General features: G+C 45.9%; 1 protein-coding gene across 1 annotated transcript in view; it reads right to left on the bottom strand.

The window, feature by feature from the left end:
- Positions 1-25494, bottom strand: part of LOC124617943 (mucin-6) — a 441809-nt gene that overhangs the window by 3762 nt on the left and 412553 nt on the right. The gene's annotated exons all lie outside the window — the stretch shown is intronic.

The following is a 25494-nucleotide window of genomic DNA, read 5'->3' as shown; positions in this document are numbered from 1 at the left end:
ATTTCCGCTGATACACATGCCATCTACCTCTCTTGAAGCAAGCACACGGAACAAAAAATTCGTTCAAATGTGTGTGAATGCCTAAGGGACCAGACTGTTTAAGTCATCGGGCTAGACATACTAATGAAACTAACTTATGCTAAGAACAACACAAACGCCCATGCCCGTGGAAGGACTCGAGCCTCTGGCGGGAGGGGCCATGCAATCCGTGACATGGCGCCTCAAACAGCAATAAACGTAAACGTCGAACAAAGACTGAATGGTTCTAATTAAGGTGAAGGAGAAGATATCGAGATAGATATGTGGTTGACGCTGCAGTAGAAATTGTTCTCATTGGGTCGTATGAATAAAACAGAGGCTGTAATTGTTGTTGTCTTCAGTCCTGAGACTGGTTTGCTGCAGCTCTCCATGCCACTCTATCCTGTGCAAGCTTCTTCATCTCCCAGTACCTACTGCAACATACATCCTTCTGAATCTGCTTAGTGTACTCATCTCTTGGTCTCCCTCAACGATTTTTACCGTCCACGCTGCCCTCCAATACTAAATTGGTGACCCCTTGATGCCTTAGAACATGTCCTACCAACCGATCCCTTCTTCTAGTCAAGTTGTGCCACAAACTCCTCTTCTCCCCAATTCTGTTCAATACCTCCTCATTAGTTATGTGATCTACCCATCTAATCTTCAGCATTCTTCTGTAGCACCACATTTCGAAAGCTTCTATTCTCTTCTTGTCCAAACTATTTATCGTCCATGTTTCACTTCCATACATGGCTACACTGCGTACAAATACTTTCAGAAACGACTTCCTGACGCTTAAATCTATACTCAATGTTAACAAATTTCTCTTCTTCAGAAACGCTTTCCTTGCCATTGCCAATCTACATTTTATATCCTCTCTACTTCGACCATCATCAGTTATTTTGCTCCCCAAATAGCAAAACTCGTTTACTACTAAGCGTCTCATTTCCTAATCTAAATCCCTCAGCATCACCCGACTTCATTCGACAACATTCCATTATCCTCTTTTTGCTTTTGTTGGCTCTTCCAAGTCCTTTGTTGTCTCTGACAGAATTACAATGTCATTGGCGTACCTCAAAGTTTTTATTTCTTCTCCATGGATTTTAATACCTACTCCGAATTTTTCTTTTGTTTCCTTTACTGCTTGCTCAATATACAGATTGAATAACATCGGGGAGAGGTTACAACCCTGTCTCACGCTGTTCCCAATCACTGCTTCCCTTTCATGCCCCTCGACTCTTATCTAGTTTCTGTACAAATTGTAAATATCCTTTAGCTCCCTATATTTTACCCCTGCCACCTTCAGAATTTAAAAGAAAGTATTCCAGTCAACATTGTCAAAAGCTTTATCTAATACTACAAATGCTAGAAACGTAAGTTTGCCTTTCCTTAATCTTTCTTCTAAGATAAGTCGTAAGGTCAGTATTGCCTCACGTGTTCCAATATTTCTACGGAATCCAAAGTGATCCTTCCCGAGGTCGGCTTCTACCAGTTTTTCCGTTCGTCTGTCAAGAATTCGCGTTAGTATTTTGCAGCCGTGACTTATTAAACTGATAGTTCGGTAATTTTCACATCTGTCCACTCCTGATTTCTTTGGGATTGGGATTATTATATTCTTCTTGAAGTCTGAGGGTATTTCGCCTGTCTCATACATCTTGCTCACCAGATGGTAGAGTTTTGTCAGGACTTGCTCTCCCAAGGCTGTCAGTAGTTTTAATGGGATGTTGTCTACTCCCGGGGCCTTATATACTTAACACCCGAAATTCCATAGGACTTTCTGAAGATCGCACGTATAAAGCGAGTCGGAGAATGTACTTCACCCAAAAATTACTCAGCGTAAGTAAAAGCGTGGGGGAAGTTGCTCACAAGCGGAGAGCGTTCTCCGTTTTCTAACGTGAGCTCTGTAGCATACTTCGAACTGAGAAAGTTCTGTTGGGTTTTATCTACTTTTTCGTAGTAACGACATAATTTATGTTGCTTGGAAGGTAAAAGAAATGTACGTAGCCCGAAGAAATACTGAAGAGAGAAACTGAAGTAGTTTACATGGGTTTAGCATTACTTGCAGCCGGCCGCGGTGGTCTAGCGGTTCTAGGCGCTCAGTCAGGAACCGCGCGACTGCTACGGTCGCAGGTTCGAATCCTGCCTCGGGCATGGATGTGTGTGATGTCCTTAGGTTAGTTAGGTTTAAGTAGTTCTAAGTTCTAGGGGACTGATGGCCACAGATGTTAAGTCCCATACTGCTGAGAGCCATTTGAACCATTTTGAACCATTACTTGCACAGCGAACTTACTTCCAGCAAATCACGAAAGTAGAGAGAACGACCTTTTAAAAAAAAAGTGAAAATTAAAACATTTTTGTTGCTATTTAGCAGAACCAAATTTTCAGATTGATTTACTATAAGACCTAAATATAAACAAAACAAATTTCCAGATGTTCATCATGTCTTCCCACAGCAAAAATATTATATTTCGTTATGTTAGATGTAAGTAGGGTATCAGAAAAATTAATAACTGGTTTATTACAAACATAGCGATCTGTTTCTCGTAACGAGCTACTCGGGCGACCGCTTACGTACTTGACACGCGAACTGACAATTGTACTTCGTGTTTAACCAAAATTATCTCATGTTAGAGCACTTTCTTTCTTCTTTTGCTTGTGCCGTTTGTTCCGCGGATATGCAGGGTCGTCATTGTTAATCAAATGTGGCAATGTTAGTTGAAAGGGTGGCCGGATGCTCTTGCTGCCGCCACCCCGTACCCTCCAGGAAGGAAGTAGTGTACCCCAACTGTCTGCGACTAGTGTAATCCATGGAATAGCGCGAAAGTGTTCATATGTCTGCGAGCCATGTAAATGAGGCGGGACGTGGGGACCAGCCCGGTATTCACCTAGGGGGATGTGGAAAACCGCCTAAAAACCACATCCAGGCTGGCCGGCACACCGGCCCTCGTCGTTAACCCGCCGGGCGGATTCGATCCGGGGCTGGCGCGCCTACCCGAGTCCAGGAAGCAGCGCGTTAGCGCGCTCGGCTAACCTGGCGAGGCATCTCATGTTAGAGCACTTTGATGGGATAAATGAAAATTAAGCTTTCGTTCGCATGGTATGTTCACCTAACTTCAATAACAAAAAGGTTTCCGCATGTTGAAAATTCGGTAACATTGCAAGAAAATGCATTTTCGTAAACTGTCCTTAATCGTCTTAATAATTTGTTGCCACATATAAATTTTAACATCGAAACGTAGTGCAATATTTCCAGAACATACTGACGCCAGTTCCATATTTGTACACTGAACGGTTTGCCTATTTGTGCCGGTTAAGTGTAACATCACGCGTACGTCCTGTGCCGGACACGTCAGGCGACACACATCGAGAATCTTCTCAAGAAGGAAGGGAGGTAGTGAGATGGAACTCCCTCGTCAGAGAGTATACTTCGAATTTTTTATTCATACGAAATTGAGGGATTTCTCAGAAAATATTCTTTTGCTCTGGGAACCTTCTCCACATAATGTTCTCTTTCTTCTTCATACGACCCGTTATCTCCAGCAAAGATTGCGAAGGCGAAGGAGACGGGCGCTGCGACAGCGAGACCGAAAGGTCACAAGTTGATGACTTCCTTGCATCGTCACTTTTGAATGGTATCAGTTATTTATCCTGAGCCAACCACAATATTAAGAATTCAGTTATTATTTCAACTTACTGAACGTCAGACAGTTATAGGTATGTGAATGAAATTTACTTTATCCTCCAAGGTAAATTGTGGATGTTACCTTCCTATATGATGTGGCAAGTCTGTTGTGCCTTCTCTCATTTTTAATCTTTTAAATAAAATGGTGCATTACACTTCACTGCTACCGCACTTCCTACAATAATTCCAAGCTACTGATGGTGCCATTCTGCGTTACAACTGACGTCCGAAGAAGATAGCGAGAAATTGCAGTATAGAGCATGTAGGGGCAAGTCTTGCACACTGCAAGCACACGAATACACACACTCATCAGCCAGAACATTATGACCACCGACCTACCATCGATATAAACCCGTCCTGGCGATAGCAGTGGGGACTGTTCCTGGACATCGAGAAAGCTTTCGACCGTATCTGGCACAACGGCCTTGTACGCAGACTAAGCGAAGCTGGTTTCCCAGACGGACTCGTACGTCTCATACACTCATATCTCACGACGTCCAGGGCAAACAATCAACACAACATGGTATCTAAGCTGGAGCACCCCAGGGAAGCCCCCTGGGGCCAATCTTGTTCAACCTGTACATTAACGATTTCCCAGCAACACAAAACACGACGTTAGCCATCTACGCGGATGACACAGCCATCCTTGCGCAAGATTGGAAACCGTCGAACATTAATTCACGAATACAGACGGCACTCAGAACTGACGAGCCTTGGTTGGAACGATAGGGTATTAAATTAAACGTCGACATGTGCGAAGCAGTTATGTTTACACGCAGACCGAAACTACTGAGCAAATATCAACACAGTAGACAGATAGAGCTACACACAAGCCGAATACTTTTCCGAGAGAAAGTCAGATATCTTGGTGTCTGGCTGGACCGGAAACTTATGGGGGGACCACATCGAATACGTTGCCAACAAAGCACACGCGAGGCTCAAACAACTCTACCCAATGTTCAACAGAGAAAGTACACTGAATAGGAGGTTGTCGAGGTCCATATACATGACACTGATTAGAGCTCTGATGACGTACGCATGTCCCGTCTCTGGATATGCAGTTCCTACAAGACTGCCCTGCCTGCAGATCATACAGAACAAAGTGCTAAGAATCATTAGCAACGCTCCATGCTACACACGCACCTTGGATTTTCACAAAGAATACCGCCTTGAAACCCTCAAGGAAGTATTCAAAAACACGCCACATGACTGTACAGGAACTCTAGACACTCGAAAAATCCATTCATCCTTACTTTGGGAAACCCAGATCAAAACCATAGGTGGAAGCATAAGCAGCCAAAGACACTACTAGCTAGGGCAAACCACCTATGGCGAGCTAACATACACCTACAAGCGACAGACGTAGGCAAGCCCCTGCATATCAGCAACGCTGATTGGAAATTCCCAGCTGCTATTAGAGGCGATCAACAGGCCACAGCAGAGAAACCGACGAGCTCGCCCACTGACGCACAAATAAATTGCCAACATCACCCTACACAGTGAATCCTATATATGACCTATCGGACACAAAAACGATGATAAACCTAACTGTTGCAGGTTGCTGACGCTGATCGAGAGTTCAACACCGGCACCCAGCGGCAGCCGCCGAGCAACAGCACCACACAAAGTCAGAGGTATCGACATGCATGATATCTACTACTGACAAAGCCTACCCTTGCATGACGTTTTGCAGGCAGAAAGAAATCCGCTACTGCTCTTACCACCCGACCTAACTATCCCAGAGCTTTTTTTCCCTTGGCTCTTGCCTTGGCACTTCTTTTCCTCTGTCCTTCAAACCGCTATCTCCAGATGAGCACGTATTAATGGTTAACGTAACCAGACGTACGCAAACATCGCTGTACCCACATCCTGCGACACCTCACTCTAGTGGAAACTAACCCTTATGCACACTGGACTCGCATTCGGAAGGACGACGGTTCAATCCCGTCTCCAGCCATCCTGATTTAGGTTTTCCGTGATTTCCCTAAATCGTTTCAGGCAAATGCCGGGATGGTTCCTTTGAAAGGGCACGGTCGATTTCCTTCCCGATCCTTCCCTAACCCGAGCTTGCGCTCCGTCTTTAATGACCTCGTTGTCGACGGGACGTTAAACAACACTAAGCTAACCTAACCCTTATGCAGATATGGCAGTAGACCTATTGAGTTGGCCACCATGCCGGCGTGGGCATGGAGGGGCTCCACCTCTATTAAAAAAGCAGTGGGAAATGACTGCTAGTCAGACGCACGCACGGTGCATGTAATATCAGTGAGCGTGTTGTCCAAGTGCAGCACGGGAAAGGCGAGCTATCTACACTACTGGCCATTAAAATTGCTACACCACGAAGATGTGCTACAGACGCGAAACTTAACCGACAGGAAGAAGATCCTGTGATATGCAAATGATTAGCTTTTCGCAGCATTCACACAATGTTGGCGCCGGTGGCGACACCTACAACGTGCTGACATGAGTAAAGTTTCCAACCGACTTCTCATCCACAAACAGCAGTTGACCAATGTTGCCTGGTGAAACGTTGTTGTGATGGCTCGTGCAAGGAGGAGAAACGCGTACCATCACGTTTCCGACTTTGATAAAGGTCGGATTGTAGCCTTTCGCGATTGCGGTTTATCGTATCGCGACATTGCTGCTCGCGTTGGTCGAGATCCAATGACTATTATCAGAATATGGAATCGGTGGGTTCTGAAGGGTAATACGGAACGCCGTGCTGGATCCCAACGGCCTAGTATCACTAGCAGTCGAGATGACAGGCATCTTACCCGCATGACTGTAACGGATCGTGCAGCCACGTCTCGATCTCTGAGTCAACAGATGAGGACGTTTGCAAGACAACAACCATCTGCACGAACAGTTCGACGACGTTTGCCGCAGCATGGACTATCAGCTCGGAGACCATGGCTGCGGTTACCCTTGACGCTGCAGCACAGGCAGGAGCGCCTGCGATGGTGTACTCAACGACGAACCTGGGTGCACGAATGGAAAAACGTCATTTTTCCGGATGAATCCAGGTTCTGTTTACAGCATCATGATGGTCGCATCCGTGTTTGGCGACATCGCGGTGAACGCACATTGGAAGCGTGTATTCGTCATCGCCATGCTGGCGTATCACCCGGCGTGATGGTATCACGTGCCATTGGTTACATGTCTCGGTCACCTCTTGTTCGCACTGACAGCGGACGTTACATTTCAGTTGTGTTTAGAGATGGGGGATGCACTCTTGAACTAATTCATAGAGTTGAATCTTTCAAAGGAGTGAACAATCAGTGATTCAGAAAAAAAGAACGGTAGCTCCAAACGTTTCCGACGGCAGAGAGAGAGAGAGAGAGAGAGAGAGAGAGAGAGAGACGGAGCATATCAGCGGCGCCTCTGCTGGTCACAGCACAGTGTGCACGCCACACAACACAGCCAGCGCCGGCCTCTGCCCTGCTTCTACCTTCGCTGCCTGCATTGTGCAGTGCCCCATTGGATTTAGTGTTTCACATATGCCGTGCCGTCTCTGTGCGTCGTCTGCCGCGCGCAGTGTCTGGCGCAGCTTGACTTCGCATCGCACTCTGTCGGCGATCGTTTCAGTCGCACGTCCTGCCCTCTGGGCAGTTGATGCGAGCAACAGGACAGAGTGCCACCTAGCGGATAACATAGGAACTACTTGCAACAACCTGCAAGAGAACAGACGATTTGACTCGGAGCGGGTGAGCTCACCGCTCCCCCCACCCTCGGAACTCGCCCGCTCAACGCTCACTCCACCGTCTCGACTCTAGCCAGAGCGTTGAGCAAAGCGACTCAGGTGTCACTCTGGTCTCTGCGGTCTCGGCTCACGCAGTAATACAGCTCGCGGCTCGGCCTGCTCGACTCAGCGGCTCTGCATCGGCGTTCGTCTCTACTGGATATTGTTCTTCGTAGTAATACCGCTACGTATATTACATTGTTATGTATACATCATTTGTTTTTATTTTATTTTTATTTGTTTAAACTGATTAGATTAGGTTCCTGACGACTCCTCTTACTATAGGATTTTTATTATGGACAATCGAATTTACGCTTTAATTACGAGCGAACCGATAAACGTATCGCAAAATGTGATACACCAATATTTTCCTAGTTTTATTCTGCGTAAGGCTATATGCAGCACTTTCGTTTTACAGTCAAATTTATAGTTTTTTTCTTATTCTGGTACGGATTTTGCGATTTTAGGCGTCTTCGGAAGGAAACGTTCACTTTAAAAATATATGGCTTGCGATGTATTTGTATGAGGTTAATGAAATTTTAATACATTGTAGCCAAATATATTGTTAATGTAAATCTGAAGTTACAACATTTTCCGATCACCCAAAAAACCACAATAGTACAAAATAAATCAATAATCAAAAACTTTGTCATATCGTGGAAATTTCAATAAACAATACAAAATTCTTACTCATTATCTGTGCTAGTACAAAATAGGATCAAATAAGATCAAAATACAGGTATAGTAGTGGAATAAACCAAGTTTAAAGGGCAATGTGCCTTCCATTTATTTTCTATTGTAAATGAGTGGTGAGTCATGAAAAAGAGCTAATTCATTTCAGGGAGTGAACAGTTCTGATCCGATCTCTGAAAAGAACAGTTTTGCCCATCTCTAGTTGTGTTACGACCCGTGGCTCTACCCTTCATTCGATCCCTGCGAGACCCTACATTTCAGCAGGATAATCCACGACCGCATGTTGCAGGTCCTGCACGGGCCTTTCTGGATACAGAAAATGTTCGAATGCTGCACTGGCCAGCACATTCTCCAGATCTCCCACCAATTGAAAACGTCTGTTCAATGGTGGCCGAGCAACTGGGTCGTTACAATACGCCAGTCTCTACTCTTGATGAACTTTGGTATCGTGTTAAAGCTGCATTGGCAACTGTACCTGTACACGCCATCCAACCTCTGTTTGACTCAATGCCCAGGCGAATCAAGGTCGTTATTACGGCCAGAGGTGGTTGTTCAGGGTACCGATTGCTCAGGATCTATGCACCCAAATTGTGTGAAAATGTAATCACATGTCAGTTCTAGTATAATATACACTCCTGGAAATTGAAATAAGAACACCGTGAATTCATTGTCCCAGGAAGGGGAAACTTTATTGACACATTCCTGGGGTCAGATACATCACATGATCACACTGACAGAACCACAGGCACATAGACACAGGCAACAGAGCATGCACAATGTCGGCGCTAGTACAGTGTATATCCACCTTTCGCAGCAATGCAGGCTGCTATTCTCCCATGGAGACGATCGTAGAGATGCTGGATGTAGTCCTGTGGAACGGCTTGCCATGCCATTTCCACCTGGCGCCTCAGTTGGACCAGCGTTCGTGCTGGACGTGCAGACCGCGTGAGACGACGCTTCATCCAGTCCCAAACATGCTCAATGGGGGACAGATCCGGAGATCTTGCTGGCCAGGGTAGTTGACTTACACCTTCTAGAGCACGATGGGTGGCACGGGATACATGCGGACGTGCATTGTCCTGTTGGAACAGCAAGTTCCCTTGCCGGTCTAGGAATGGTAGAACGATGGGTTCGATGACGGTTTGGATGTACCGTGCACTATTCAGTGTCCCCTCGACGATCACCAGTGGTGTACGGCCAGTGTAGGAGATCGCTCCCCACACCATGATGCCGGGTGTTGGCCCTGTGTGCCTCGGTCGTATGCAGTCCTGATTGTGGCGCTCACCTGCACGGCGCCAAACACGCATACGACCATCATTGGCACCAAGGCAGAAGCGACTCTCATCGCTGAAGACGACACGTCTCCATTCGTCCCTCCATTCACGCCTGTCGCGACACCACTGGAGGCGGGCTGCACGATGTTGGGGCGTGAGCGGAAGACGGCCTAACGGTGTGCGGGACCGTAGCCCAGCTTCATGGAGACGGTTGCGAATGGTCCTCGCCGATACTCCAGGAGCAACAGTGACCCTAATTTGCTGGGAAGTGGCGGTGCGGTCCCCTACGGCACTGCGTAGGATCCTACGGTCTTGGCGTGCATCCGTGCGTCGCTGCGGTCCGGTCCCAGGTCGACGGGCACGTGCACCTTCCGCCGACCACTGGCGACAACATCGATGTACTGTGGAGACCTCACGCCCCACGTGTTGAGCAATTCGGCGGTACGTCCACCCGGCCTCCCACATGCCCACTATACGCCCTCGCTCAAAGTCTGTCAACTGCACATACGGTTCACGGCCACGCTGTCGTGGCATGCTACCAGTGTTAAAGACTGCGATGGAGCTCCGTATGCCACGGCAAACTGGCTGACACTGACGGCGGCGGTGCACAAATGCTGCGCAGCTAGCGCCATTCGACGGCCAACACCGCGGTTCCTGGTGTGTCCGCTGTGCCGTGCGTGTGATCATTGCTTGTACAGCCCTCTCGCAGTGTCCGGAGCAAGTATGGTGGGTCGGATACACCGGTGTCAATGTGTTCTTTTTTCCATTTCCAGGAGTGTATTTGTCCTATTAATACCCGTTTACCATCTGCATTTCTTCTTGGTGTAGCAATTGTAATGGCCAGTAGTGTATCTCAGTTTGACCGAGGGCAGATTGTGATGACTCGGAGGGTCGGCATGAGCGTCTCGGAAACTGCAAGAGTTGTCGGATGTTCGAGGAGTGATGTGGTGCGTGTCTTCAACACGTGGCGAAAGCAACGTGAAACAACGTCCAGACGTCGTGAGGTCGAGCGGCCTCCCTCATTACAGATGTCGGACATCGTAGGCTGGTTCGGACGACCATCCCTCATTACAGATGACGGATGTTGGAAGCTAGGCATAACGGTAAAACAGCACAGAACTGTCGCGGGGCGAACACTACTAACGATGGACCTTCGCAGCCGACCTTTGCAAGTGCCAATGTTAACACCACGACATCGGCAAGTACGACTGAAAATGGCCACGTGAGCGTCGGAACTGGACGTTGGCGCAGTAGCAGAGCGTTGCATGGTCCGAGGAATCCCGGTACCTTCTTCATCATGCCGATGGGAGGGCTAGAATCCGTCGCCTTCCAAGGGAACAGCAACGTGACATCTGTACTGCTGGACGGAGGCAAGTTGGCGGCGGCTCCATCTTGCTCTGAGGAAAACTCACGTGGGCATCCACGGGACCAGTGAAGTTAGTGCAAGGCTCCATGACGGCCAAAGAGTATCATACACTGGATGCAGATCACGTACACCCCTTCATAACGACCATGTTTCCCGACGGCAGTGGCATTTTTCAACAAGACAATGCGCCATGTCACAAGACCACGAGTGTGAATGATTGGCTCGAGGAATACCGTGGCGAGCTCCAATTGATGTGCTGGCCCCCAGCTCGTCAGATCGGAACCCAATCCAACACATCAGGTATGTGATTGAACGTGGCGTCACAGCTAATCGTCCCCCTTCCCGAAATTTACGGGAACTAGGTGACTGGTGCTTGAAGATGTAGTGCCAACTGCCCCCAGCGACCTACTAACACCACACTGCTTCAGTAACACAAGGCGTCGCCGCTGTTATCCGTGTCAAAGGTGGACATACCGGCTATTAGGTAGGTGGTCATAAAGTTCTGGCTGATCAGTGTATGTCATGTATTCGTTATTAGTTTTTAACTGTAGGCGTTGTTATCGCGCTGATGGATTTTCTCATTTTCTGTAGCCATCCGAAATATGATAGAAATGGAAATTTTATGAATAAGTGTAACTGGTTTTTTTTTTTTAAGTTTTATTTAAAAAGGAAGATTTTTAGAATTGCTGCTATTGAAAATGGATATTCCATTTACTTTACTCGGTTATTAGTAAAAAAAGAAAAAGCCTGATATAACCGAGACCGAACAAATACCGAAGAATACCGGTTAATCAGAACTAAATTAGCGGTATGGGTTTTAACAGGTCAGTTTTTCCCATACCTACCGTAACGTCACCTTAATATTGTCGTAGCACCGACTCTAGCATTGAGAATGTCCTCAACTCGGCGAGGAGAGTCCTGGCTGCTTGAGGTATGCATACCAGGGCGAAGCCACTCATTGATGATGTAGAGCAGGGGTACTCAACTCGTCGATTGCGATCGACCGGTCGATCGCCATGACTTGAACAATCGATTTTTCTAAACTTTTGTCCAAAAACTGTTTAAATACAAAGTTGGTGACTTTGAGTGTTCACATGGTATTTCTAGGAGGTAAATGTGACGACACTGATTCCACCTCTTTCGTCTCCATCCGTATTCATCTCCTTTAACGCTCGCGCCAAGCAACAGTCTTTCCTCGCCCACAGTTACAGAAATTAAATGTGAGTCACTTTCCTCATAAACACTCAGAACTGTCCGATCAACAAACATCATTGGGTCAAGAAGCTGCAGAGAAGTATATAAACAACCTGACAGCACTGAAGATAGACTTCGAAAACCCATTTTCAGATTTCAAGGCAATGGAACCAGTTGTAGTTTTCATAGCTCAACCTTTCCAAAAAGGGGTGTGGAAGATATTGTAAGTAAAATGAGCACTCTTTTCTCTCATACTGAGACTGTACTTGAAGAGGAAGTAATTTGATTTCAAAATAACGTTTCCTTAAAGTCAGAAAACAATGAAGATAAATTTTGAAAATTATTGAATGTAATAAGCTGCTCTAATGCTGTAAAAGTGACGTCATATGTTTTATAGTTTTTTGGATCAACTTTTCTGTGCGATGCAGCTTTTTCAGCGATGAACACAGGGTAGTGTAAGTGCAGAATTAAACTGACTGATGCTCATTTTTCGGATTATGTAAGATTGGCTCTGACAAATTGTTCATCAGGTTAGAATAAACTTATCAATGATGTGCAAAGCAAAGTATCTCACTCAATGTCTTCATCATTTATGACGGTGTATCTTTCAACTTTTTTCAGAGTATAGCACTCGAAAATTGAGTAGTCGACTTAAATCTGTTTTTATGGATTTTGTATAATTAAAATGGTTAATTTTGTGTATGGGGTTGTCTTGTGCTTAACCCTTCATGAATTTTTAAGTCATTAGCTCTCCCCTCATGAACCATGGACCTTGCCGTCGGTGGGGAGGCTTGCGTGCTTCAGCAATACAGATAGCCATAACGTAGGTGCAACCACAACGGAGGGTTATCTGTTGAGAGGTCAGAGATGATTGCTTATAGAGTTAAACGCAAACATCCCGAATTAGCACATTTGTATGTTACAATAACTGATCGTGCAAACGTTTTGTGAAAGAACTGGCTTCATACAATTTGAAGAAGATCCTTAATGAAGCCAACGGAAAGTTTTATGAAACTCATTTTGATAATGGAAACAGAATTTCAACAATTCCACGTCAGTTTCATTGACTGTATCCCAAAAGTTTTTGTAAGAGTAATTGACATAAGAAATGAGAAGTACCTAGGACTGGAGGACTTTGCTGCAATATGTTTAGCGGTTCTAGGCGCTTCAGTCGGGAACTGCACTACTGCTACAGTCGCAGGTTCGAATCCTGCCTTGGGCATGGATGTGTGTGATGTCCTTAGATTTGTTAAGTCTAAGTAGTTCTAAGTTCTAGGGGTCTGATGACCCCAGATGTCAAGTCCCATAGTGCTCAAAGCCATTTGAACCATTTTTTGCAATATGTTTCATCATAATGAAAGCTATCAACAAGAAAAAAAAATACAAAGCTAGTAAGCGAACTCAGAATGAACAAAGACAAAAACTGAAAGAAAACCAAACAAAAAAGTCGTAACATAACATTCCAGAATAGAAAAATAAATCCTGTTAATGCAGTTCAAGAATTTAAAATGACAGTACTGTCGGTCTCTCTGTACTACCAGTCTATGCGGTCCAAACCTGCGTGAGCCTCTTCACTCAGAAAAAAGTATTTCCCTCCGAGATGGTCAAAAAGTTTGATGTTCTTCGGAGCCTTACACTAGCACTTCACTGAATACAGAAAAAAATAGTCTAATATATAGCTTTATAGTACTAGTAACAACAACAATACTAATAATAATATGGAAAAATCTCGATTACATTCGTATATTTGTATGAATTAGGACACGAGTGCGCATTGTGCCTATAAACTTCACTGCAATGCGGCAGTGAAATACTTGTTCAAAACCGGTGGTAGGCAGAAAACATCTTCCGAGATTGTCCTAAATGCTTTCTCCGAAAATTATTTCGAGCAGTTAGTCCACGAACCCACGCGAATTGTAAATTGTTGCGAAAACACACTTGACCTCTTAGCCACAAACAATCCAGAGCTAATAGAGAGCATCATGACTGATACAGGGATTAGTAATCACAAGGTTATTGTAGCTAGGCTCAATACCGTTTCTTCCAAGTCCACCAGAAACAAACGCAAAATAATTTTATTTAAAAAAGCGGATAAAGTGTTATTAGAAGCCTTCCTAAGAGACAGTCTCCATTCCTTCCGAACTGACTATGCAAATGTAGCCGAGATGTGGCTCAAATTCAAAGATATAGTAGCAACAGCAATTGAGAGATTCATACCTCATAAATTGGTAAGAGATGGAACTGATCCCCCATGGTACACAAAAGAGGTCCGAACGCTGTTGCAGAGGCAACGGAAAAAGCATGCGAAGTACAGAAGAACGTGAAATCCCAAAGATTGGCAAAAATTTACAGACGCGCGAAATTTGGCACGGACTTCAATGCGAGATGCCTTTAATAGGTTCCACAACGAAACATTGTCTCGAAATTTGTTGGAAAATCCGAAGAAATTCTGGTCGTTTGTAAAGCACACAAACGGCAAGACGCAGTCAATACCTTCGCTGCGCAGTGCCGATGGTACTGTTACCGACGACTGTGCCGCTAAAGCGGAGTTATTGGAAGCAGTTTTCCGAAATTCCTTCACCAGGGAAGACGAATGGAATACTCCAGAATTTGAAACACGAACAGCTGCTAGCATGAGTTTCTTAGAAGTAGATACCTTAGGGGTTGCGAAGCAACTCAAATCGCTTGATAGGGGCAAGTCTTCAGGTCCAGATTGTATACCGATTAGGTTCCTTTCAGATTACGCTGATACAATAGCTCCCTACTTAGCAATCATATACAACCGCTCACTCACCGATAGATCTGCACCTACAGATTGGAAAATTGCGCAGGTCGCACCAGTGTTTAAGAAGGGTAGTAGGAGTAATCCATCGAACTACAGACCTATATCATTGACGTCCACTTGCAGTAGGGTTTTGGAGCATATATTGTATTCAAACATTATGAATCACCTCGAAGGGAACAATCTATTGATACGTAATCAGCATGGTTTCAGAAAACATCGTTCTTGTGCTAGCTCTTTATTCGCACGAAGTAATGGCCGCTATCGACAGGTGATCTCAAGTTGATTCCGTATTTCTAGATTTCAGGAAAGCTTTTGACACCGTTCCTCACAAGCGACTTCTAATCAAGCTGCGGCCCTATGGGGTATCGTCTCAGTTGTGCGACTGGATTCGTGATTTCCTGTCAGGAAGGTCGCAGTTCGTAGTAATAGACGGCAAATCATCGAGCAAAATTGAAGTGATAGCAGGTGTTCCCCAGGGAAGCGTCCTGGGACCTCTGCTGTTCCTGATCTATATAAATGACCTGGGTGACAATCTGAGCAGTTGTCTTAGGTTGTTTGCAGATGATGCTGTAATTTACCGTATAGTAAGGTCATCCGAAGACCAGTATCAGTTGCAAAGCGATTTAGAAAAGATTTCTGTATGGTGTGGCAGGTGGTAGTTGACGCTAAATAACGAAAAGTATGAGGTGATCCACATGACTTCCAAAAGAAATCCGTTGGAATTAGATTACTCGATAAATAATACAATTGTCAAGGCTGTCAATTCAACTAAGTACCTGTGTGTTAAAATTACGAACAACTTCAGTTGGAAAGGCCACATAGATAATATTGTGGGGAAGGCGAGCCAAAGGTTGCATTTCCTTGGCAGTACACTTAGAAGATGCAACAAGTCAACTAAAGAGACAGCTTACACTACACTCGTTCGTCCTCTGTTAGAATATTGCTGCGCGGTGTGGGATCCTAACCAGGTGGGATTGACGGAGGACATCGAAAGGGTGCAAAAAAGGGCAGCTCGTTTAGTATTATCACGTAATAGGGGAGTGAGTGTGGCAGATATGATACGAGAGTTGGGATGGAAGTCATTAAAGCAAAGATGTTTCTCGTCGTGGCGAGATCTATTTACGAAATTTCAGTCACCAACTTTCTCTTCCGAATGCGAAAATATTTTGTTGAGCCCAACCTACATAGGTAGGAATGATCATCAAAATAAAATAAGAGAAATCAGAGCTCGAACAGAAAGGTTTAAGTGTTCGTTTCTCCCGCGCGCTGTTCGGGAGTGGAATGGTAGAGAGATACTATGATTGTGGTTCGACGAACCCTCTGCCAAGCACTTAAATGTGAATTGCAGAGTAATCATGTACACTCCTGGAAATTGAAATAAGAACACCGTGAATTCATTGTCCCAGGAAGGGGAAACTTTATTGACATATTCCTGGGGTCAGATACATCACATGATCACACTGACAGAACCACAGGCACATAGACACAGGCAACAGAGCATGCACAATGTCGGCACTAGTACAGTGTATATCCACCTTTCGCAGCAATGCAGGCTGCTATTCTCCCATGGAGACGATCGTAGAGATGCTGGATGTAGTCCTGTGGAACGGCTTGCCATGCCATTTCCACCTGGCGCCTCAGTTGGACCAGCGTTCGTGCTGGACGTGCAGACCGCGTGAGACGACGCTTCATCCAGTCCCAAACATGTTCAATGGGGGACAGATCCGGAGATCTTGCTGGCCAGGGTAGTTGACTTACACCTTCTAGAGCACGTTGGGTGGCACGGGATACATGCGGACGTGCATTGTCCTGTTGGAACAGCAAGTTCCCTTGCCGGTCTAGGAATGGTAGAACGATGGGTTCGATGACGGTTTGGATGTACCGTGCACTATTCAGTGTCCCCTCGACGATCACCAGTGGTGTACGGCCAGTGTAGGAGATCGCTCCCCACACCATGATGCCGGGTGTTGGCCCTGTGTGCCTCGGTCGTATGCAGTCCTGATTGTGGCGCTCACCTGCACGGCGCCAAACACGCATACGACCATCATTGGCACCAAGGCAGAAGCGACTCTCATCGCTGAAGACGACACGTCTCCATTCGTCCCTCCATTCACGCCTGTCGCGACACCACTGGAGGCGGGCTGCACGATGTTGGGGCGTGAGCGGAAGACGGCCTAACGGTGTGCGGGACCGTAGCCCAGCTTCATGGAGACGGTTGCGAATGGTCCTCGCCGATACCCCAGGAGCAACAGAGTCCCTAATTTGCTGGGAAGTGGCGGTTCGGTCCCCTACGGCACTGCGTAGGATCCTACGGTCTTGGCGTGCATCCGTGCGTCGCTGCGGTCCGGTCCCAGGTCGACGGGCACGTGCACCTTCCGCCGACCACTGGCGACAACATCGATGTACTGTGGAGACCTCACGCCCCACGTGTTGAGCAATTCGGCGGTACGTCCACCCGGCCTCCCGCATGCCCACTATACGCCCTCGCTCAAAGTCCGTCTACTGCACATACGGTTCACGTCCACGCTGTTGCGGCATGCTACCAGTGTTAAAGACTGCGATGGGGCTCCGTATGCCACGGCAAACTGGCTGACACTGACGGCTGCGGTGCACAAATGCTGCGCAGCTAGCGCCATTCGACGGCCAACACCGCGGTTCCTGGTGTGTCCGCTGTGCCGTGCGTGTGATCATTGCTTGTACAGCCCTCTCGCAGTGTCCGGAGCAAGTATGGTGGGTCTGACACACCGGTGTCAATGTGTTCTTTTTTCGATTTCCAGGAGTGTAGATGTAGATGACCAGAGGGTTCCCAGTGACGTCATAGCTCACAATCTGTCTGCACGTGACCCCTACTGTGTATTCTAGTACCCGTGGGAAGTTCTTATACCAACATAGCATTGCTTTGCTTACCCTAACAAGAGAAGCTAGCACATTTCAACAGTTCTCGAGTTGCTTTACTAGATTCCCCATAATTTAGCTATATTTCTCGAGATTGGGGCGAGACAAATGCCATTTGCACGTCAACCCATTTTGCAGCACTGACTCCATACGAGCGACTTCACGATGCGGTCATGGGCAGATCCAAACACGACAGCTTGTTGGCTAAAGTCTAGATCAGGACCAGCGACAGTCACGGCGATTCTTTTCTATGTCTCATAGTTTGGCAACGCGTCAGTTTCGCGTAGTCTGTGGTATGATTCATTGACATAAGCAATGAGAGGCGAGAACAGAGGCAATGTATTTCTAGCTCCGAAATCGCAACCATTGTTTTATTTGCTATTTTTCGGTATATTAATGAGTTTTGGGAGAAATATTTTATGGTTATGGCAGCGAGTGGACTAATTTAAGTGTTTTAGTTCTGCACGGTGACTTCGTCCGCTGGTGCTCGTCTCATGGATTATGTGCAGAGACACGAAAATGTATCAAATGTGTTGGTGAAATGTCTCTTAAAGAATCAAATGTTTGTAGGGATGGGATCATTTGGAAGAGCAGCGAAAGCCGCGACTTTGAGTAAGTCGATCGTTGTTTTTTTAATTCAGTCGTGGCAGAAGGTAGGTGGATCAATGTTTAGTAATAATACGGTCACACGTTCGACACATTAATACGGACTGATGCACCTGTTTTGTCTCATGATTTAATTAGAAAACATTGATCCACTTAGTGTGCAAGCGCTGATCGAATGCGTAGCAACACAGAGCAGAGAAATGTTTAATTTATCTTTCGAATATATCGTGGGTTGCGGCGCTGTCCTTGGTTTGCAGATACTAGCACAGTTTAAACAACTGCAACTCAAACGAGGAGCGATTAAATTTATAATCGTCGTCTACAGCAGTGTTTCACTCTTTCTTCCGAATCTATTATTTCGAAACACGTCGTCTGCCCGCTGCTCTCTAATTGGTTGCGTAACACAAACAGCTGACTCACCTTCTTTTGTTCTCACCATACCTCACGGCAAGCGCTGACAACATTTCTGCACGAAACACGTAAGTACGCCATTGGGCCTATTCTAGACTTTTACCCAGTTGTTTCTGACACTCGGTCACGTCTCTAAAAAATGGCTCTGAGCACTATGGGACTCAACTTCTGAGGTCATTAGTCCCCTAGAACTTAGAACTAGTTAAACCTAACTAACCTAAGGACATCACAAACATCCATGCCCGAGGCAGGATTCGAACCTGCGACCGTAGCGGTCTTGCGGTTCCAGACTGCAGCGCCTTTAACCGCACGGCCACTTCGGCCGGCCGGTCACGTCTCTACGTCGACCACCGTCATACAGCAGTCACCAGTGATCGGTTATATAACCGCCTGGTAGCAGTTTTACACAATTTGCAGCGCTCCAAAGTGACCAGTTTCAGAGAGCCTACACTGAGATGACAAGTCATGGAACAGTGATATGCACAACCAATAAAACGGCAAGGCATAGGCGGAGCTGTTACTTGTACACAGATGCTTCATATGGAAAGGTTTCCGAAGTGCTTATGGCAAACAGAGATCATGTGAAACTCAGCTCGCCCTATTTGCCCAAGAAATTCACAGTGCCGTAGACACTGGCGAGCAGATTGATGCCGTATTCCTGGACTTCAGGAAGGCATTTGATACGGTTCCGCACTTACGTTTAGTGAAAAAAATACGAGCTTACGGAATATCGGACCAGGTTTGTGATTGGATTCAGGATTTCCTAGAAGAAAGAACACAACATGTCGTTCTTAACGGTTCAAAATCTGCAGATGTAGAGGTAATTTCGGGAGTACCGCAGGGAAGCGTGATAGGACCTTTATTGTTTACAATATACATAAATGACTTAGTTGACAACATCGGTAGCTTCGTGAGGCTATTTGCAGATGACACGGTTGTCTACAAGAAAGTAGCAACATCAGAAGACTAGTACGTACTCCAGAAGGACCTGCAGAGGATTAATGCAAGGTGCGACAGCTGGCAGCTTTCCCTAAACGTAGATAAATGTAATATAATGCGCATACATAGGGGCAGAAATCCATTCCAGTACGATTATGCCATAGGTGGTAAATCATTGGAAGCGGTAACGACCGTAAAATACTTAGGAGTTACTATCCGGAGCGATCTGAAGTGGAATGATCACATAAAACAAATAGTGGGAAAAGCAGGCGCCAGGTTGAGATTCATAGGAAGAATTCTAAGAAAATGTGACTCATCGACGAAAGAAGTAGCTTACAAAACGCTTGTTCGTCCGATTCTTGAGTATTGCTCATCAGTATGGGACCCTTACCAGGTTGGATTAATAGAAGAGATAGACATGATCCAGCGAAAAGCAGCGCGATTCGTCATGGGGACATTTAGTCAGCGCGAGAGCGTTACGGAGATGCTGAACAAGCTCCAGAGGCGGACACTTCAAGAAAGGCGTTACGCAATACGGAGAGGTTTATTATCGAAATTACGAGAGAGCACATTCCGGGAAGAGATGGGCAACATATTACTACCGCCCACATATATCTCGCGTAATGATCACAACGAAAAGATCCGAGAAATTAGAGCAAATACGGAGACTTACAAGCAGTCGTTCTTCCCACGCACAATTCGTGAATGGAACAGGGAAGGGGGGATCAGATAGTGGTACAATAAGTACCCTCCGCCACACACCGTAAGGTGGCTCGCGGAGTATAGATGTAGATGTAGATGGCCGCACAACTGGAATTGAGAGACTTAGAACACAGAATGACAGTTGGAGCTAGACGCATGGGACATTCCATTTCGGAAATCGTTAGAGAATTCAACATTCAGACAGCCACAGTGTCAAGATTCTGCCGAGAATATCACATTTCAGGCATTACCTCTCAACACGGACAACGCAGTGGCCGACGGCTGTCACTTAACGGTCAAGAGCAGCGTAGAGTTGCTAGCACATAAGAAACAGTGCGTGAAATAACAACAGAGATCACTGTGGGACGTACGACGAGCGTTTCCTGTAGGATGGTGTGGCGAAATTTGGCGTTGACGGGTTGTGGGAGCTGATGACCTACGCAAGTGCCTTTGGTAACATCACGAAGTCGCCTGCAGCGCCTCACCTAGGCTCGTGATCGTATTTGTTGGACCCTAGATGCCTGGAAAACCGTAGTCTAGTCAGATGAGGCCCGATTTTATCTGGTAAGAGGTGAGCTGCTGGTAGGGTCGAAGTGTGGCGCAGAACCCACGTAGCTATGGACTGAAGTTGTCAGCCGCGCGGGATTAGCCGAGCGGTCTGAGGTGCTGCAGTCATGGGCTGTGCAGCTGGTCCCGGCGGAGGTTCGAGTCCTCCCTCGGGCATGGCTGTGTGTGTTTGTCCGTAGGATAATTTAGGTTGAGTAGTGTGTAAGCTTAGGGACTGATGACCTTAGCAGTTAAGTCCCATAAGACTTCACACACATTTGAAGCCGGTCAGGGTGGCCGAGCGGTTCTAGGCGGTACAGTCTGGAACCGCGCGACCGCCACGGACGCAGGTTCGAATTCTGCCTCGGGCATGGATGTGTGTATTGTCCTTAGGTTAGTTAGGTTTAAGTAGTTCTAAGTTCTAGGGGACTGATGACCTCAGATGTTAGTCCCGTAGTGCTCAGAGCCATTTTGAACACATTTGAACATTTTGAACTGAAGTTGTCAACAAGGCGCTATGCAACCTGGTGGTGGCTCAGTAATGGTGAAGGCTTTGTTTACATGGAACAGGCTGGGTCCTCTGGTACAACTGAACCGATCATTGAGACGAAATGGTTTTGTTTGGCTACATGGAAACCATTTGCAGTCATTCGTTCCCGAGCAAGAGATGGAATTTTTGTGGATGACAATGAGTGATGTCACTGTGCCACAATTGTTCGTGATTGGTTTGGAGGACATTCTGAGCCATTCGAGCGAATGGTTTAGCCACCCAGATCGCCCGATATGAATCGCATCGGATATTTGTAGGACGTAATCGAGAGTTCAGTTCGTGCACAGAATCCTGGACTGTCAACACTTTTGCAATTATGGAAGGCTGTAGAGTATAAAGGATCAATACTCTTGCAGGGGACTTTCAACGACTTGTTGATTCCATGCCACGTCGACTTGCTGCAGCGGCTGACCCCGGCGGAGGTTCGAGTCCTCGCTCGGGCATGACTGTGTGTGTTTGTCCGTAGGATAACTTAGGTTAAGTAATGTGTAAGCTTAGGGACACTACGCCAGACAAAAGGAGATCCGACACGGTGTTAGAACGTATCCCATGACTTTTGTCACCTTAGTGTGTATGCATAGAGAGAGCGGCCAAAGCTGCTTATCCCACACATGACTATTTTGCCAGAATTCGACCGTACATGAAAACACAATCACAGCTACACTAAGACCAGAAAGATCTGATGTGCTGACGGACAAAGATCGTCGAGCACTGCAGATACTGGCTGTAAGAAATCGCATGAATCAGTGGAAGGAAACGCTTGTGAATTCCAAAGTGCTACCAGCATTCAGCTAACACATTTGATACGTGCGTTCCGAATACATAGCGCCCGTAACGTTGGCCAGAGGGTTACGTCGCAGGTATACACCGAGGTGACAAAAAGTCATAGGGTAGGGTATGCACATATACGGATGGCGGTAGCATGAGGCACACAAGATCTAAACCGGCAATGCATTGGCGGAGCTGTCATTTGCACGCGGGTGATTCACGAGAAAAGATTTCCGACGTGATTATAGCTGCACGACGCGAATTAATAGACTTTGAACGCGGAGCTAGGTGCATGGGACATTCCATGTCGGAAATCGTTACGGAATTCAATATTCCGAGATCGACGGTGTCAAGATTGTGCCGAGAATTCCAAATTTCAGGCATTACCCCTCACCACGGACAACGCAGTGACCGATGGTCTTCACTTACCGACCGAGAGCAGCGGCGTTTGCTTTGAGTTGTCAGTGCCAGGAGACAAGCAAAACTGCATGAAATAACAACAGAAATCAATGTGGGACGTACGAGGAAAGTATCCGTTGGGAAAAAAATTGTTCAAATGGCTATGAGCACTATGGGACTTAACTTCTGAGGTCATCAGTCGCCTAGAACTTAGAACTACTTAAACCTAACCAACCTAAGGACATCACACACACCCATGCCCGAGGCAGTATTCGAACCTGCGACCGTATCGGTCACGCGGGTCCAGACTGTAGCGCCTAGAACGGATCGGCCACCCTGGCTGGCTATCCGTTGGGACAGTGCGGTGAAATTTGGCGTTGACTGACTATGGCAGCAGACGACCGACACGAGTGCCATAGGTAACACCACGACATCGCCTGCAGCGCGTCTCGTGGGCTCGTGACCGTATCACTTGGACCCTAAACGAAAGGAGAACTGTGGCCTGGTCAGATGAGTCCCGATTTCAGTTGGCAAGAGCAGGTGGTAGGTTTCAAGTGTGGCACAGATGCCACGAAGCAATGGGCCCAAGTTGTCAACAAGGCACTGTGCAAACTGCTGGTGCCTCCATAATCGTGTTGGTTGTGTTAACATGGGATCGACTACGTCCTCTGGTCCAACTGGCCCGATAATTGACTGGAAATGCTTATGTTGGACTACTTGGAAACCATTTTTAGCCACTCGTGGACTTCACGTTCCCAAACAACGATGAAATTATTATGGATGGCAGTGCGCGATGTTACTGGGCCACAGTTGTTCGCGATTTGTTTGAAGAACATTCTGGACAGTTCGAGCGAATGATTTGGCCATCCAGATCACATGACACGAATCCCATTGAACATTTATGGGACATAATCGAAAGACCAGTTTGTGCACAGAACCCCAAACCCGCAAAACATTCGCAATTATGGACGGCTATAGACACAACATGTCTCAGTGTTTCTGCAGGGGATTTCCAACGATTTTTTGAATCCATGTCACATCAAGTTGCTGCGACACGCGAAAGGATGTCCGACAAGGTATCGGGAGATATCCGATGACTTGTACCACCTCAGTGTAAATCAGCTTACATTGATAGAAAACCAATGGCTCGAAATAGCATGAAAGAGACCATATGTGATTGTTGTCAAGTAGTAAAATATATTACCTTGTCAACACTAAAATGTACAAAACAATGTTTGTCTGCAGTAAATTTTATTATCGACAACTGGCATGACGTTTTTCTTAAAAAATAAGTGTGTCATATGAAGATGTTTAAAAAATCGCAACTTATGAGATGATGATTATCACAAGGATGGTAAGAAATATTATTTACACGAGAGTGAATGTTTGATATAACGCGTTTTTATATCGGACTAAAAAGTACAAAATAATTTCTCCAAGCCCCATACAGAATCCTAATCCCACAGAAGTAGTCCTCAAAATTTTTGACTGCGACTTTTAAATAGCTGTAAAAATACCTGTAAGATTTGAAACAAAAAAAAAATGTCGGTCACATACAATTGATTTCAGTAAGGAGACTGAATATTCGGACATCAGTTAATAAGCAGTGTATCAGTTGAGCGGTGAACTATTATGCACCAGGTACGCATTCCGTGCTGCGCGGGATTAACCGAGAGGTCTAGGGCGCTGCAGTCATGGACTGTGCGGCTGATCCCGGCGGAGGTTCGAGTCCTCCCTCGGGCATGGGTGTGTGTGTTTGTCCTTAGGATAATTTAGGTTAAGTAGTGTGTAAGCTTAGGGACTGATGACCTTAGCAGTTAAGTCCCCTAAGATTTCACAGACACACGCATTCCGTGCACCGCACGTTTTCCGCTTTAAATCTCACAAGTACTTCCAAAGCTATTTAAAATTGACAGTGACAAATTTTGTGGTCAATCTGTGTGGGACTCGGAGTCTGTATGAGATTATGAGAATTTTTTTAATATTTTTTAGTCCAATTCAAAATATAGTCAATTAAAAATTCATTTTTATTTAAAATTATTTTCTACTTTTTGTCTTGAGTGTGTGAAATTTGACAATGTGGTAAATTTCAGCTTTATTTCAATTTCTCTTCTCCTGGCTAAACGTTACTTCAGCTAAGCATATCTCACAACAAGACTGAAAGTAAAAATTAGAGAGATTTGAGCATTTGTTCTTCCAGCAAACCATTTGCGACTGGGACAGAAAGTGGGGGGAAATGCCAGTGGTAAACAAAATACCCTCCGCCCCACACAAGACTTGCATTGTCATCCAGTTCTGAACTATGTTAAGTATTTCAAGTCCTTAGCTCATAGTGAAGTTGGTTTAAAATCAATTGCAAAACCTGGAACAAAGATAAATACAAACAAGGATGTGATATCCATCTCCTCTTCATCTTTCTCTCTGCCGTGCATATCTGCCTGCTCATAACCCACCTGAAATTCAAAACGCCGATCGTGCAGGGCAGCCCAGATGTCAAATGTTACCTAACGTTTTCACCCCAACCCTACCAAACAGACCAACAACAATGTTAATATTGGGTTGTTATCCACCTTTGAGCTTTGCTTTAAGTTTCAAGTCTTTAGCCCATCAGAAAGTTAATTTAAAATCATTTGCAAAAATTACCAAAGAGAAAGACAGACAACAATGTTGTATCCATCTACAAAAATGTAATACCCATCTCCTCTTCCCCCTGTCTCTGCACAGTCAAACTCATCCACTGAAATGCATTCCGATACCATCTGCACAGGACAATGGTCTTGCAGTGCAGCCTAGATGTCAGGCATTACTCAACATTCCTCCCCCCCCCCCCCCTTCCCCTACCTCTACCAAACATACTGACAAGAATACAGGTTAATATTGCATTGCCATCCATTACTGAGCTATGTTTAAAATCAGTTTTCAGCTCA

Source organism: Schistocerca americana, chromosome 1, assembly GCF_021461395.2.
Source record: "Schistocerca americana isolate TAMUIC-IGC-003095 chromosome 1, iqSchAmer2.1, whole genome shotgun sequence".
Taxonomy (NCBI): Eukaryota; Metazoa; Arthropoda; class Insecta; order Orthoptera; family Acrididae; genus Schistocerca; species Schistocerca americana.
The sequence above is the reverse complement of the archived record's forward strand: the minus strand, read 5'-3'. Positions and strand labels throughout refer to the sequence as shown.